General features: G+C 39.7%; 1 protein-coding gene across 9 annotated transcripts in view; it reads right to left on the bottom strand.

The window, feature by feature from the left end:
* The window catches only part of map2 (microtubule-associated protein 2), a 134,680-nt gene that overhangs the window by 65,813 nt on the left and 52,972 nt on the right, over positions 1-15,895 (bottom strand). For all 9 annotated transcript variants that reach the window (XM_049593794.1, XM_049593796.1, XM_049593797.1 and 6 more), the window contains one exon: positions 9,148-9,284. The gene's annotated coding sequence lies outside the window, so the exon portion shown is untranslated. The remainder of the gene's footprint in view (positions 1-9,147; positions 9,285-15,895) is intronic.

Here is a 15,895-nt window from a genome sequence, read left to right as displayed (position 1 = left end):
TAAAAACTGTGGCTCAGGAGGCCATTCAGAGGAGATACGAAGAGGCCACAGAAATACATTAAATAATAAATATTGCTTTCTTGGAATTCATGCAAGCAAAGACATCATGGCGACTTCTAGAACTGCAACAATTTCATAATAAATAAGTTGTCAACTGCAAAATGAATCACCAACTACATTGATAATCAATATGTCCATTCATTGATTTATTCATTCATTTTACATAGCATTATCCTGTTTAGGGTCGCGGGGGAGCTGGAACCTATCCCAGCTGACATTGGGCAAGAGGCCGGGTACGAGACAGACAACCATTCATGCTCACATTCACACCTACGACCAATTTAGAGTCACCAATTAACCTGCATGTCTTTGGACAGTGGGAGGAAGCCGGAGTACCCAGGGAAAACCCACGCTGACACGTGGAGAACACAGGAGGGATCTCCCACGCCAGCAATTGATCCCTCAACCCTGGGATCGAACTAGGAACCCTCTTGCTGTGAGGCAACAATGCTAACCAATGCATCACCATGCAAAATTCTCTGATTCCAGCTTCTTAAATGTATTACACTTACATTTTCGGCATTTTTCATAATTTTCTGATATGTTATGGACCAAACAACTAATCACTTAACTGAGAAAATAATCAACAGATTAATCGACGTAAAAATAACCATTAGTTGCAGCCTTACTGTAAACTACCCAGTATAACTGCCATGTTCTGCTGACGTCCACGAAGCTGCTGCACTAGAGCAGCTGGAGCGTCACTGCCTTGCTGAGGGGCACCTTGACAGTAATTGTCAAGGGAGGGAAAAGTGTGATTCTATCACTTTTACCAGCCATTTTTTTTTCCAATGAGGCACAATCCATAGAAAATAACTGACGTTCAGTCAACAGAAAGAAAACAAACTGGCAAGGACACACCGTAACAGGTAGAGTAAACACAGAGTACACACCATTCCCATGGCATTTAAAATAGCAGGTGGGCTGTCTGGCTGAAACATGAAAATAGTCCATTAAGAGATGGACTGCAAATTTTAAATTTTGATTTGGTACTTAAATGCACTACACTTGTCAGTCGTCACACAGCAGGAAGAGCTTGGCGAAGCAGAACTGTATGTCTTTTTGAAGGCTAAAAGTTCATTCTCCTCCACACCATTGCTTCTACAGTACCAGCCCAGGATAAAAAAAAAGGTCAAAATACCTCTTAACCCGCAAAGCCAGATTAAAAGTTACAATAACAGTACAAAATTTTCAACCTCAATATGTCATAGCAATTAACAGTGCCAGCAATAAGTGCTGAAAGAGGCTGATGTGTTTGGTTAGTTTACGCTGAAGTTACAGCTCATTGACTAAACACAGTGTTTTCTGTTAATTATGTTGTAGCATTTCTGTTTTGCATTGTTTGGGAGTTTTTATAGACTAACATGAATTATCTTAGCTCAACAAATTATCATGCAAGAGCTCGCAGATATCAGTGGATTGAAGGCTAATTACAGGCTGTTCCTACAGAACATCTCCTCACAACAAAAATAGCAATTAGCAGAATCTAATGATGACATCATACAGCAATCAAAAGTTTGCTGAAGATTAACTTGCCAGCTGTGAAAATGCTCTGCTTTATTTTCGCTCTTTTCAAGCTAATTTCCCCCCTTGTCAATTCAAGCCTGTACCACAATGTGTGTCCAGCTTAAAGAGATGAAGCAGGACTGATAAACTGTCTGCGAACACATCAGCCATAAAAATTCTGCTCAGACAAGGTAATCAGCGAGCTAATTAAGTAGTTCATTTGTCATTTCCATGGCTCTTATCTGCTTCTTCTTCTCTTCTTTTGTCTGACTCCTTCGCATCCTTTCACCTATAAATCTTCCTCCCACCTGTTATTTCTTCTTCCCTCTTCATCCTCCTCCACCTCTTCCTGTCACTGTTCCTCCTCCTACTCACTCCTCCTCCTCCTCCTCCTCTCATCAGGCTTCATCCTTTGCTTCACTCTGTTCTCTTACTCCTCATCTCCCTCCTACGATCTGAGCACTTTCACACGCCACCATCTCACTGTGTGTGTGTGTGTGTGTGTGTGTGTGTGTGTGTGTGTGTGTGTGTACGTGCATGTGTGTGAGTCACACAGATGCTGCATTGCGGGGCTCTCCTCTCAGGGCCGTCTCACTGCAGGAGCCAGAGAGCAGGAGAGGAGCTTCGGGATGTAAGATATAGTTCCTCTAAGTGTGTGGGTGTGTGTGGGTGTCTATATACTGTACATATATTACAGTATATAGACATACATGTACATATATTACATTGTCATTTTTGTATGGATTACAGGGATGCTTTACCCATGAGCATTTACATATCAGTTAGTCATGCCATGTTGCCCTGAATTCATGATGAAAACCCTGCTTTTCTTGCATCCCTGTTGTGTGCTGGTGTTATGTGCAATACATACATACATGATGCACAATACTGTTATGAATAGTATATTTGGGGTTTTCTTTTTTGTATGTATATATATATATATATATATATATTCATTTCCTCTGGACTGTTATTGTAAGGCAGCAATACTTATGCAGCTCCTGAGTCCAAAACAAATTTCCCTGTTGGGACAATAAAGTATATTGTATCTTATCATATCGCACTGCATCGTACTGTATTGTATCGGATCGGATCGGATTCGGATCGTGCAGCTCCTAAGTCCAAGACAAATTTCCCTACAGGGACAATAAAATATATTGTATCATATCGTTTCATAAACGAATCCACAAACGGCAAACATAGCTGATTAACTTAAGTAAACGATGTCCATTTAACAACAGCCCTTTCTGACCAGGACTATATCCCGTTCAGAAAGGTCTGTGGCAAGGGAATGCATTGTATTTGGGAAGTACTGAATATACGACTGGATACATTAGACTTGGATTATAGTGCATGAATAGTGTGAGAGTTTGTAAGCGGATAAACGCGGTCCCTATTTACTTCAATTAATCAACAAGCCTTGTTTTTACCAAACACTTTCAGTATGGTACTTTTGGAAACAAAACTAACCCCTCAGACATGGTACCTAGACCCATAGGTCCGCTTAGTATTTCCACCACAAATAGTACCCTTCCATGTGGGCAGGGTTGTTGTCCCTCACTGCTCCGTCCGTCCAGCACTTGTATTTCCTACTTTATCAGTCTGCACTTCGTTTATTGTCTACAGAGCTGGGTTGCACCCCAACATTACAGAACAAAATAAAACAGGCTGCCGTAAGAGTCTTTCTTGATGGGATATTTAAAAACAGCAGGTTTGTGTATGTAGTCCTTCTCAGGCAAGCTCAGGGGTTTAGTGTTGCCTGAGCCCACAGGATATGCTCTGTGACAGTTTTTCTTTCTCTGAGTGAGGATTGGAATATATGCAGTTCACATAATCCAGCCAAAATTTACATATATTTTTAAACACCTTAAGATCCACTCATTTCTAAAAGTGTATGTCATCCAAGAGAGACAATAAAAACTGAAGTAATGGTCAAAGTTGTCATATTGAAATGTAAGGTGTGCTGATGGATTCACATCGTCAACTCATGCATTGAGTAACATTACAAGTAAACGTTCCACCTTAAAAGTTGCTGGCAGTTGACCCAGTAAATTGCTTTTCTCAGAGTACAGCTGGTGCAAGATCCAGCAAAACATCATTTCATTTTATAGTTAAAGTTTACTAATATACGTAAAACTCTCCACAGTATGAACAGTGGTTACATGAGCCTCAAAACCAGCCACAACTCAGCCCTGAACAGAGTGACCATCTGCTATTGACAAATCAATGGACTGCAGTGTTCACAGCTCCACCTTTTAGTACCAGATCTGTGTGCTAGGCACCCCAACAGAGGGGGGACCAAAAATGGGGACGGTACAGAACAGTTCCATTGGTAACATCCACAACTTTTCACAGTGGAAACGGAGAAAAAGCGTACCGAACTGAACTGTACCGTAGCATACTGCTGGTGGAAGTGGGGCTTTAGTTTATCATGGAGGCATGCAAGAAAGGTAAAGGTAACACAGCATTAATGTGTGCTACATACATGGTCATTTTGTTGGTGAAATATTCCTTTAATATTGCTGCATGAGAGTGGTATCAATCTTCTTATCACACTCTAGTGAAGAAAGCGAAAAAATGTGTTGCCCAAAAGGTCAAACTATTCCTTTAACTGTTTCAGGCTATATTCTACATTACTGTCATGTTCGAAAGCATATTTTCACCCTGAGGCTGGTTTTACTGGAGCAGGAGAAACTGGACTATCATGTGAATAACTGAGCAAAACTAGATCAGGGTCAGGTAATTTTATCCACAACAGCTGGATAAATTCCTCCCTATAAGGCCTAAAAAAGATCCTTGTCATACAGTATGTCAGGGGTTTGTGTCTTGGTCTGTAGATTTTCACAGAAAACATTGGAGAATGTATTACCTAATAGGGCTGGATTGATATATTAAAATCATCTTGTCAGTGTCTGTTTTGTCACTCAACATCTTTACTCGTGTCCCTTTCTAAAACCCGAGATGAAACCCACATCATGCATGCTTTAAGATGCTGTTAAAAGAAGACCTTATTAGAGCAGCTTTCAGTGGAGAGGTGTAGCTAAGGTGCACTGTGAATGCGGCTTCAAAGGCTTTTCATCTAAGAAATATGCACACCTATGATTTTTGGCATGAAAGTAAAAAGATGTTGAACGGCATAAAATAATGCCTCTTAGCAGCTTCAACCCAGGAATTATGTTATTAGTACTGGATGGGTCGTTAAAAGCCTATCACCCAAGTACTGATAAAAAGAAGAGGGTACGACACAGAATATCACCAGTTGCCTCCTGATTAAAGGACCTATATTTACGTTTTTCCCCAAAAAGAATTAAATTAAATTAAATGAATTTAAATTATTCAGGGAGCGACCCTAGCATTCCTTGGCAGGAGTACTGTGACCACCCATATCCAGGTGCATTCACACCTGGAAGCCGCCTACAGTCTCACATGCTGATTCCTGTGGAGTAAGGGAACCTAATTTTTTTTAGGGCACAAAGGCCACACGCCAGGGCACCAAGACCATAAGTTAACAAATAAGGTTTTGATTTCACTTAAATAGACAAATCCATCAATGCCTTTTAAATAAACAATGTAGCACTTCAAGAGAAATAAAAATAATTATTATTAAAAGAATAATTCATTTCAGACTTTAATTGAGTCCTACTTTTTAAAAACAAGTTTAAACCTCTTCTGGGTGCAGTCTGATGAGGTATATGATATGAGTATATATGGTGACTAATATTCACATCACATCTATAAGCGTAGATGTGTAAGACAGACATAAATAATTTACATATTTGGTCATATATCAGATTAATGTATGGGATTGTTCCCAATGGAAAAATAGCCAATAACATTAATTAATAACAATAATAACTTAATCATTATTATTCTAGATTAAACATATTGTTTTTTTCCAGAGCTAATGGTGGAAGTACTTAACGAGTGAGCCATCTTATTTCCCGTTTGCATTGGTCACACCACATGTATTGATTAAAATCCAAACTGATGCTCTAGACTAAAATGAGAGCGCTGTTGTTTTAATAAACAGCTAAGTTAAGCACAGTCACCAGGCTTTCCTCAGACAGATTGCCCAGAGTATGCTCTACCTACCGCTGCCAGAATGTGGTGCTCTGAATAACCAAATAATATAGTCCAACAGCGCTCTGAATTTTGAACGGTCCAGTCTGTGCCAGAGAGTGCTTTGGCTATATACAAATGCACCTGACTGTGGAACAATCGGGTATGCACTAACATTGCCAGGATGAACTTGGCAGAAGAGGCAGGGCGGAAAAAGTGAAAAACAAAACAGGCAGAGAGCTGGGCTATGATATTCAGAAAGGCTTCAATGACCGATCAAGTAACCTTCCAATCTCAGCCCTGCTTATCTAAAGTGCTACATATATAAACCGGACAGACAACTGCAAAATACTGCACAATACCCTGCAGTGCTTTTTACTCTTTTCAAAGGTAATTTGCTCAAATTGGGAGCCAGCAAATGACACCGGAGTTGTCATTTTCACTCCCTCATTTTAAGACGGTAAAACAACGCTGTCGTCATTTTTGTGATCATTGAACATGAAGACGATAAAGCGTTTAGCGTTGTGACTTTGAAGTTGGTCCAACTTGTTGGTGTGAAGTGAAAATGTCAGGGATCAACTGACATTATCTACTGAACAAACAAGGTAAATTGTACTGGCATTTTTAGCCCAACAAGTGAATCCTGACAAACAAGATGAGCATTTCTCAATAGCAGCTTGGCTAAAATAATGACCTAATTATTAGAACTAACAACCAATCAATTATTTGTAATGGTAATCAGTCACTTCAGAATGAAGCATCCCTCTTCAACAATACTAATCTAATCCTTTTAACAATAATTTACTTCTGTTGTTAAATAGTCTTTTGTTTTATTATTCCTACGCATTATTTTCTCATAACCATTCTCACTGCCATTCTTACGTGCTAGCATGTGGGGCTTTGCTAATTATGGTCTAAAGCTGCAATGTGCAATTTCTTAAATTAGCAAAAACTGGAGGATTTTAGCATGTTATTTCAGAATAAATGTATATATCTCATCCGAAAATCAATTAGCTTCTTCAGGACAACTTGTGTTGGTTGCCTCAGCTGTAAGACTTTTTGGAAACCTGTTTTTGAAACCTGTTTTTTCCTATTCTACAGTGTTTCTGTCCAGGCTTGTATCTAAATACATCATGATTTTGAATGAAAATAATAGAAAGGAGAACCAGCTACTGACCCTAACACAGACACCCATACACAGACAATGGCAGGCACGCATAAAAACTCTCTTATCAATCCATCCATCCATCCATGCATCCATCTATCCATCACCAACCTCACTACCTGGGAACTCTGTCTCTGTACAAGCGCAGAAAACAAAGAGAAGCCATGAAAGCGTGACTGCCTTTCAGCAGGCCTTGGTGCTGATCGTCTCACTAAAGCAGCTCTTCTCTTCCCACTCAGTACCCACTTCCCACTCACAGCTCCTAGCAGCCTGCACTCACATGTACATCCACCCACACAGCCATTTCATCTGCGGAGGTAACAGGCATTCTTTCTGTCTCTCTCTTTCTCTGGTTGCAAATGTTTCTTTTTCTCTCTCTGACAGGTATTCACCACATCTCAAATGTTTAGGATAAATGAGCGTGGCTCTGAACAGGCTTACAGTAATGCCATATGAGGATTCAGCTTAATGTATTCGTACATGGCGAGCCGCCACAGCAATCCCAGGGCACAATTTTGCTTTATTTCTCAATATCATACACCAGCAATGATTTTGATAGCCCTGTGGTGAAACCAGGAGCCTGCCCAGAACTATATTCATGTCCTTCCTGTCCATGCAGTTTACCAGCCCTCAGAGGTTTAGGCTGTACAGTTACATTAGTACAGGCATTGTTTGCAGTATATATAATGTACTGATACACATCAGGTGGATAAAACTCTGTGTAAGGGTCATCTCTCCATTAGCTGGCCTGTAAGTTTAAAGGAATACTTTACTCACAAAATGATCACTTGTACATCATTTATTCACCCTGTACTAGATTGAATTCGTGATAAAAACGTTGTTGTTTCTCGCAAAATGGCTACCTCTGGACCTGAAAAATGAAGCCAACACAGACATGCCCTAAACTGCAGTTCATGGAATGGCCACTTGAGGCTGGCTCCAGAAGCAAGTCAATGCCCAGAGACCACCATGTTTAAATGCCCAGCTTTACAGCAGAAATAAACATCTTACGAACCTGGTACAAAAAATGATTTGGTCTCTAGAGCTAATTTCATGACAACTCTACAGGGAATGGGGAATTTTTATAAATTTCACCTCTAACCAGTTACATATATCTAAGGGCGGACCGCTTTGATCAACAGGCTGTCGGCCGATAGTATTCTCAGCTTCTCAGTCAGTTCCACCCCTCGGTCATTCACAGTGCCAGCCTCTTTCCCAAATATGATTACTTCTGGCTTCAAAAAAACAATATGGCCATGGATGAAATGCCAAACTCACAGTAGCTATGTCCATTATTTTTACAGTCTATATTTCTTGCATGCCTGGATGCATGGTGAACAAAGAAACCAAAAACAGATAAAATTCTTGTGAACTGGAGTATAATTATATAAAAACATCCATTTACAAACTCTCACACAACTTGTGCACGATAATCTATTAGTGTGTCTTAAATCACATACTTCCGCTGTTAGTATACTTCTATGTAGTATACTGTGTGCACTATGTACTCACTGGCATTGTGCGCAAATATCGACAGGGTAGTGTTGTCTCAAACCAAACACGGCCGTTGTGCACTCACCCGAAATGACTGCCGCAAATTAGCTCCTTAGCAAACTAGCATTAGCATTCGCGTTATCGTTCGCAGTACCAAATCATTACAGACTGCTAAATTAACCTGACAAACATACTGCTGGCTTATATCCGACAACAGTATAGTGGTGCTTAGTGCAAAAAACGTGTATTTGTTCAATGTGGCAACATTCACTGTCGCACAGTCCTCAGCTGCTATTTCCAGTTTGAAAATGGTCCCTCCCCTTCTGCTACGTAGCCATGATGGCGACCATTGAGGCAAGAAGTGTCCATAGTTCCACACTCAACTTCTTGACTGTTTTGAGTGCACTATCCGGGTACTCATAGTGCACCGCATTTTTCCGTACTTCTCAGTGTGAACGCACTTATGCACTCAAAATAGTAAGTGTAAGTACAGAAGTACGTGATTTGAGACTCAGCATAAGTCTCATTTATCCACTAATATGCTCAGTACTTCCCAATCACATGCACTTCCCTAAAACCTGGGTAGGTGCATGTTTTTGAATTCTACTTGTGCATTCTACTGAGCAGAGTTTAAACGCACGTGCTTTCTCATCTGCACCACTCGTCCATGCATGAAACTCTTATATGTGGAAGTGTTTTCATACATTTTTTAATTATGTTATTCTTTCTTCTTAACAGCTTGTACTGTTGTTTTCAACTGGATGATTCAGTATGAATTATACTAGGAGCAGAATTTAATAACAGAATTAGCTATAATGTAGTCATCACATTTGGCAACACATATGGCAGGTATCCTTGGTTACCTGGTTAGGCGGACTGGGACTGGAGGATGAGTCACGCTGGATGCAAAAAATCTGTCCTCTCTCCAAATCTCACAGGTTTGATGTCAAGTTTGTCAGAGGAATACCAAAATCCAAGAGGGACAGCCTCCTAGTCACACCTGGAAATTAGGAAAAAGCAGACGAGATTATTATGAGTCATGACAGCAGAGTTGGTATTGTTTTCACGTGGTGAGTTTTTCTGTATGTAACCACATCAAAATTTGATCCTGGGAACAACTATTGTAGTATGAAGTACCACAGAAGCAGTTTGCGGTTGTGTAGTTCAGATCACAATGAAGGCTGAGTTCAAAGATTGGTTTGGTCCAAGTGCAGGAAGTAGGGCGATAGGAAGTAGGGAAGGGGCCAAAAGATCTAGTGCAGGACTGTTGTAGTAGTTAAAACTGGGTGTACTCATTAAAATGGCAATTTAGTATAAAAGGCCATGATATCCAATCATCTGCTGCACAGATAATTTGCATATAAAGTACTGTTTGTACAGTTTGTTAAAACCATTTGTTGTTTGTGTACTCAACCCAGATGGATGCATGGTGATGGCATTGTTAATAAGTAATCCAAAGGATGGGAACAAACAAATTACCAAACACCATAGAACAACAGCAATAGAAATGTACAATATGTTTTAACAATATCTACACACCTACGACACCACCAAACTCCCACAGCTTAAATTACCGTGGAGATAACTTAAAGGGACAGTTCACCGCAAACTCAAAAATGTATCTGTCTTACTTGTAGTGCTGTTTCGCAGTCTAGATTGTTTTGGTGTGAGTTGCAGCATGTTGGAGATATCAGCTACTTTATCATCGGCTACTTTATTAGGTACACCTGTTCAACTGCTCATGAACGCAAATAGCTAATCAGCTATTTAATCACATGGCTGTTGTCATTTAGATACATACTGTGGCTCTCTATATGTTTCTAATCACAGCCACCTACTTTTGGCCACAGGATCCATATTTCATTATTTCAAACAAAACCACATTTGAATGTTTGAAAGTGAGTATTATACGACCTCTAAACTCATATGAGGGTTACTATTAGGAGCACCTGCAGGCACAAAATGAGTGAATACCTGGAGGCTACGAACAGTTGCTCCATTTCACTACTAATGTTAAAACTTGCTGAGGGGCTGGATCTGCACGGCTCTGTTCAGCATTCAAAAGAATATTTTCCCTCAAGCAGCACTGATGGCTCCAAGTAGATTAGAACATTATACTTAACTTGATATAATTTGAGTGCCTAGGAGATGAAAGTGTCGCTCGCTAATAATAAGATGACAAATATCAAGCAAGTGCTCTTAAGCAAATTAGCTTCAGGCATCTAAACATTTCAATTTGTATATAGGATTTGTATAGAAACTCTCAGACAGATGGACACTGGACTATTGTTTATAAGTTTCCCTGAGTAGTGTCCGAAAATACTTTCTTTTCTTTCTACTTATGCTAGATGATGCAATCTCATTTTCCTTGTGATTTTGATTTGAATAGTCTCTAGCCTAAACATGCCTACTCAGACTCATCTTGTCATTACCGCTATTGTCCTGTTGTGTCCAAGCCAATCAGCTAATGCATGAATGACTGTCGAGCCTGTAATGTAATGGCCAAACTACAGCTTGTCTTGTCTGATGTTAGTGATCAATGTTTTCATTAATTCTGTAGTGACAAACAGGTCGGCTCCACAAAGACACTGGTAATTTTTGTAAACAGGGTTTTTCCCTCCTTCATTCTCAAGAGCATGCCAAACCCACAGGTGGCCATTTAACCCTAATCCTAAAGGAAGACAAACCAGAAAAGGAGGAAGGTGTTGGTCAATCAGAAGTCTGAAACCAAGGCTGTTTAATGAAGGCAGGGACATGCTCTTTGACCCCATGGGAGCTATCAGGTATGACACATGCGCAATGTACAGTAACTGGAGCTTCGATGTTCGAGGGTTACAGCAGACAGTGCTGGAAATAAAAGGACAGTATCTGCTAAGGTGCTCTTTGGTTGCGCTCTATTGAGCCTCCTTGGGTGTGCTTGGCCCGACAGACCTTTTGGGTACACTCACTTGGATGGCAGCCAATACAATAGAATGTTTGCATATGGAAAGCATTTGTTTATGGTCTTTTATTACAGACTTTTTCAGTAATTGTAATTCTCACCTATTTTGCTGTTTCGCGTACAAAATATTCCGACCCAAGGCTGATTACGGATGCCTTAGTGAAACGAATGAATCATCCCCATATTCTATGAGAGGGCGCCAGCCGTTGTCTTAAATACCACTGGTAAGACGAGATGATACGGTGCTATGACTTCTCTTTTTAACCTCTTTGCTTGAAACAAAGCTTTTACTGGAAGGCTGGACCGGTTAACCACCATAGTGCATTCTGACACTTCTGTTCCTAAATATAGTGGAAGAGTAACATTTATGTGTAAACTTGTAAAACGCCCTGTTAGCAGGTTAGGGCCAGCACTATTTTGGTCATGTCCACCATTGCATGACATGCTGCTTTATTTGTGATGCCTCACAAAACAGATACCACACACACTCTGCCATAATAAGCCAAAATCTCTGTTTACACTGTCTACATGGCAGCCCTGAAAAAGGAGTTACTAAGACTCTTCACCTAGGACGGAGGTTTACAAAAAGTTCACTTTTAGGAACCTAATACGCAGGCCAAAATGCAAAGAGCTACATTTTCAAAAATACCTTGGACTAGGCCAGTGGTTCCCAACTGGTCCACACACAGTCCAGATTTCTCCTTAGTCATTAGTTCAAGGTACAAACACTTCAGCATCACACATGCGTTTGGCCATGTCATCGAGCTACTTTGCCGTCTCTGTCAAGTGGCTGTCCATTAGTCAGTTACTCTACAGCAGGAAATAGCACTTCAAAATAAAAGCTACGCCCCAGAAATTCACTGTACTTCAAAATAAAGTGTTTTTTTTTTACAAACCTGACATGTTTGGAAGTCACTTGCGGTCTATTCAGAATGGACCTGCAATCCACTTTTGAACCATGACCCACCAGTTGAGAACCACTGGACTAGGCCACAGTCAATATAAAATAATTGGTTAAAGCTACAAATTCAATAATGTTAGTTTTTGTTTTGTCTTGCATAACAAAAAATACTCATCTTAACAACTTAACTGAAGGAATGAGTCGACATTTCTGAAAAAACACCTTTTCATTTTCTTGTAGAGTTGAGAAGATCGATACTACCCTCATATCTGTCTGTTAGGTATGAGGCTAGAGCTTAGTTTTGTATGAAGACTGGAATCAGCTAGCCTGGCAATGTATAAAGTAAAAATATCTGCCTACAAACACCTCTAAAGCTGCATCTTTCTCGCACTTCTCACACTCTGAACTTATTCTGAAGACCAGTTACATTTTAACAAACTCTCTCTGTAGAGTTTCTTGTACAATGTCCTGCTCTCCAACTGTGTCACCCCATAGTCCAACTACTGTCTGTATCCTACCTAAGGTCCTGTGCCTTTATCATTAAATTTGCCAGTATCTGCTTCCTAAATAAAGGCATTCCTAAAGGATACTCAATATGACCAAGGCGACTCACCACCACAACCATGACAAACCAGTGTACCTTCATCTTTGTCAATTCCTGCTGAAGAAGTGCAGTCAGTGCCTTAATAACAACGGTAGATTTAATATACAATTCATCTTTATTAGCAGAGAGTGTGAGAGCTGATGAGAGTTGCTGCATTTCCAAAGAAACAAAGCTGAGTGAGTCAGCACCACCGCAAGCCTTGGACTTCTTTACCGTATAACAAAAAGCGGCTCATATTTTAATATCCCACTGAGTAAAAGGGGGAGTGGGAGTTCTGAAGGAGAGAAGCAATAAAAAGGTGCTTGCACACCTGGGTTGCTGAAATGTATGATTAAAAAAGTGCCGCCGTAGCCTGATTATCAGACTGAACTGCCATTTTGTTTCATTTCATTCATTCCATCTGTAAATCTATTTGAATCCAGAGATGTGAGAGGCGATTCCAAGGTCTGCTACTGAGCTAGTGCAGCAGATTCGTATCTGCTGTACAGCGGACATAACTTCAAATAAACTTCAAATAACTATAACTTCATTTAGTATTGGACATCAGCTGTTAGGATCACAATTGTGTTTGTTGTTGCTGTTTTGTATCTTTTCTTTTGTATTTGGCTTATTCTGGTATGTTTTTAATATTTGCTTCTTTAAAAATGGCTCTAATTTATGCACATGGCACATACACTAACATATCTGCAGATTACTTTTTGTCCTCATCCTACAGCAGGTACAGCGTCATGTCATTTATTTTCTTTAGTTTATTTTTTACTTTTTTATTTTTTTTTAAACTGGGCACATAAATGTAACAAAGTATTACTTTGAGAACATCATGCATTTATTGAACATTAACTCTGGTGTTTCTTTTTAACACTGGATGTCTTTTAACTTTAAATACAATTGAACTGATAACTGAATTTCTATTTATAATATTTATTTATTTATTTCACTTTTTTTATTCAGTATTAATTTTTTTTGACTGAATAAATAAAAAAATGAAATAAATTTAAAATATGTTACTACAAAAATAAATTATATGTAAAATAATAAATTCTCTATACATATATATATATATATCACCTTGCTGTCAGACAGCCCTTTACAATGGGAAACTGATGCCATTATGTTATGCTCTTCTTAAAGCCACCAAACTCCATTGACAGAAACACTAATTTTACCTCACAGAACACAAGAGTCTCTGGTCTTCTGCTGCCTCTCGATCAAGTAGTTAGTTTGTCCTATTGTGTGACTTTGGGAACCAACCTAACCGTGCCGGTTCTCTTGTCTGCCTGTCAAAATTGGGAGCGTAAGATCAATAACACACAATTCTCAATGAGGGCTCAGTCATGAAGGACGCTCAGTGGCAGTGCTGCTGTGCAAGAGGTAAGAGGGGGGGAGACTCAGAAGAGGAGCCGTGGACTATGATTCTTCTGCACAGCATGCACTGGAATGAAATACAATATAATATATTTGAATATATTTCTTGCCTTTACCCTGATAGTCCCTTTTTAGAAATAAAGTTGCTAAGAGGGTCTTAAAGTTGTTAAATCTAGCTAGAAAGTCACCAAGTTTGCAACACTGTTTGGAGGGAGGGGCTGAGCACATCTGCTGGGAAGGGGTGTGCTTGATTTACAAAATAAAAACGGGAGCAACTTTGGAGGACTCGTCATGTAGCACAAAATCGAGGGAAAGTTGAGGGAAGCCAAAATCGTGATTGAAAGTACAATCCAATTAAGTGCCCAGCTATACTTTAAAGACAGCACATGCCACTCATCAGTATTTTTCTCTTGCATACTTTTTTCTAGTATCAAGGACCATCTTAACTCAGTCCACTCTGTTGTTGTACTTCACATAGAATAGAAAGAGCAGAGTGGCTGTATTGAAATTAATGTCAGCTTGTGGCTAAGAAAGCCTCAGAGCTTAGAAACCAACAATGTTTACAGATGCACAAGACACATTTTTGTTCTCTGCCTCCATTTGACAACAGCTGAGGGTCACAAGTGAGTCATACATCAGACAAGGACCTTGAACAGGCCTGTATGTTCTTTGTGTAAATATGCAGTTTGGTTCCCACACAACACTTTACACCAGAAGACAGCACACCTTGGGCAGAAGGCACATCTCGGCACCTTATTATGGTACTTTACGGTGTACTATATGCATTCACTGCTGTCTTTTTTTTTAAAATTCCCTTTTATGTCTTTTTGAGAATGAAAAGTTGCTTAATGGAATAATACAGTCCGTCATTTTTATAGGACTATAAACATATGTGGCAGGAAAAAGTCGTAAAAATGAATCACAAGTTGAGACTGTATAGCCAGAAAATTGCGAACAAATCTGCATAAAGAGTGTTAAAGCTCATTGTGAGATGTACCACACTGCCCTACATGATCAACCCATGTAACTTCAATTATGTATGGTCAAGAGTTTCCAATAAAAATGCAAATGAAGTGCCTTGAAGCGAAATGACTCATAATTAACAGAAAAAGAAAAAAGAAAGAGTAAGAAAAACCTTTGGTGGATGACTTTAGAAGATACAAGTTTGAACTGTGGTGACACAGCAGCAGGAGGCAGACAGAAACCAGAGGAAAGTCCGGTGAAGCTCTGGAGCCGTGGCCAGACTCTGACAGCCACACTGTTGCCACAATTTGTCAACGATAGCATTACAGTCTGTGAAAAGCACTGTGGGTCTAAATTACACTGTGTGTTTATACCACCAGGGTTGTCCTTTTCACTTTCGCACCAATCAGCTTGAGTTCATCTGTAGCTGCAAGGAGCCTACGTGGAGTTTCAAGGTGGTCAACCATCAACTAAAAAATAGACTAACTCTGCTATTATTTCTGTTTCCTTAATCATTACACAGAAATCCAGCTGACCAGAAAGTCAGTCAGTGTTCAGTTGACTGAAAATAGATTTGAAAATATGAGGAACTGCATTAAGGTTTAATTATATTTCCATACATTTAGATCTTTCTTTTAAGTTACAGCATAAATAACTGTGAAACTTGAAAACTGAGAATGAGAGAATCATCAGAACACCCTGTTGTGCACTATCATGTCATATAGTAATACCCAGACTTATTCATTTGTTCATTCATTCATTTTCCGTAACCACTTATCCTGTTAGGGGTCACGGAGGGGCTGGAGCCTATCCCAACTTACACTGGCTGAGAGGCAG

Source organism: Epinephelus fuscoguttatus, linkage group LG13 (assembly GCF_011397635.1).
Source record: "Epinephelus fuscoguttatus linkage group LG13, E.fuscoguttatus.final_Chr_v1".
NCBI classification, from domain to species: domain Eukaryota; kingdom Metazoa; phylum Chordata; class Actinopteri; order Perciformes; family Serranidae; genus Epinephelus; species Epinephelus fuscoguttatus.
Note: the sequence above shows the minus strand (reverse complement) of the source record. Positions and strands in the feature narration are given on the sequence as shown.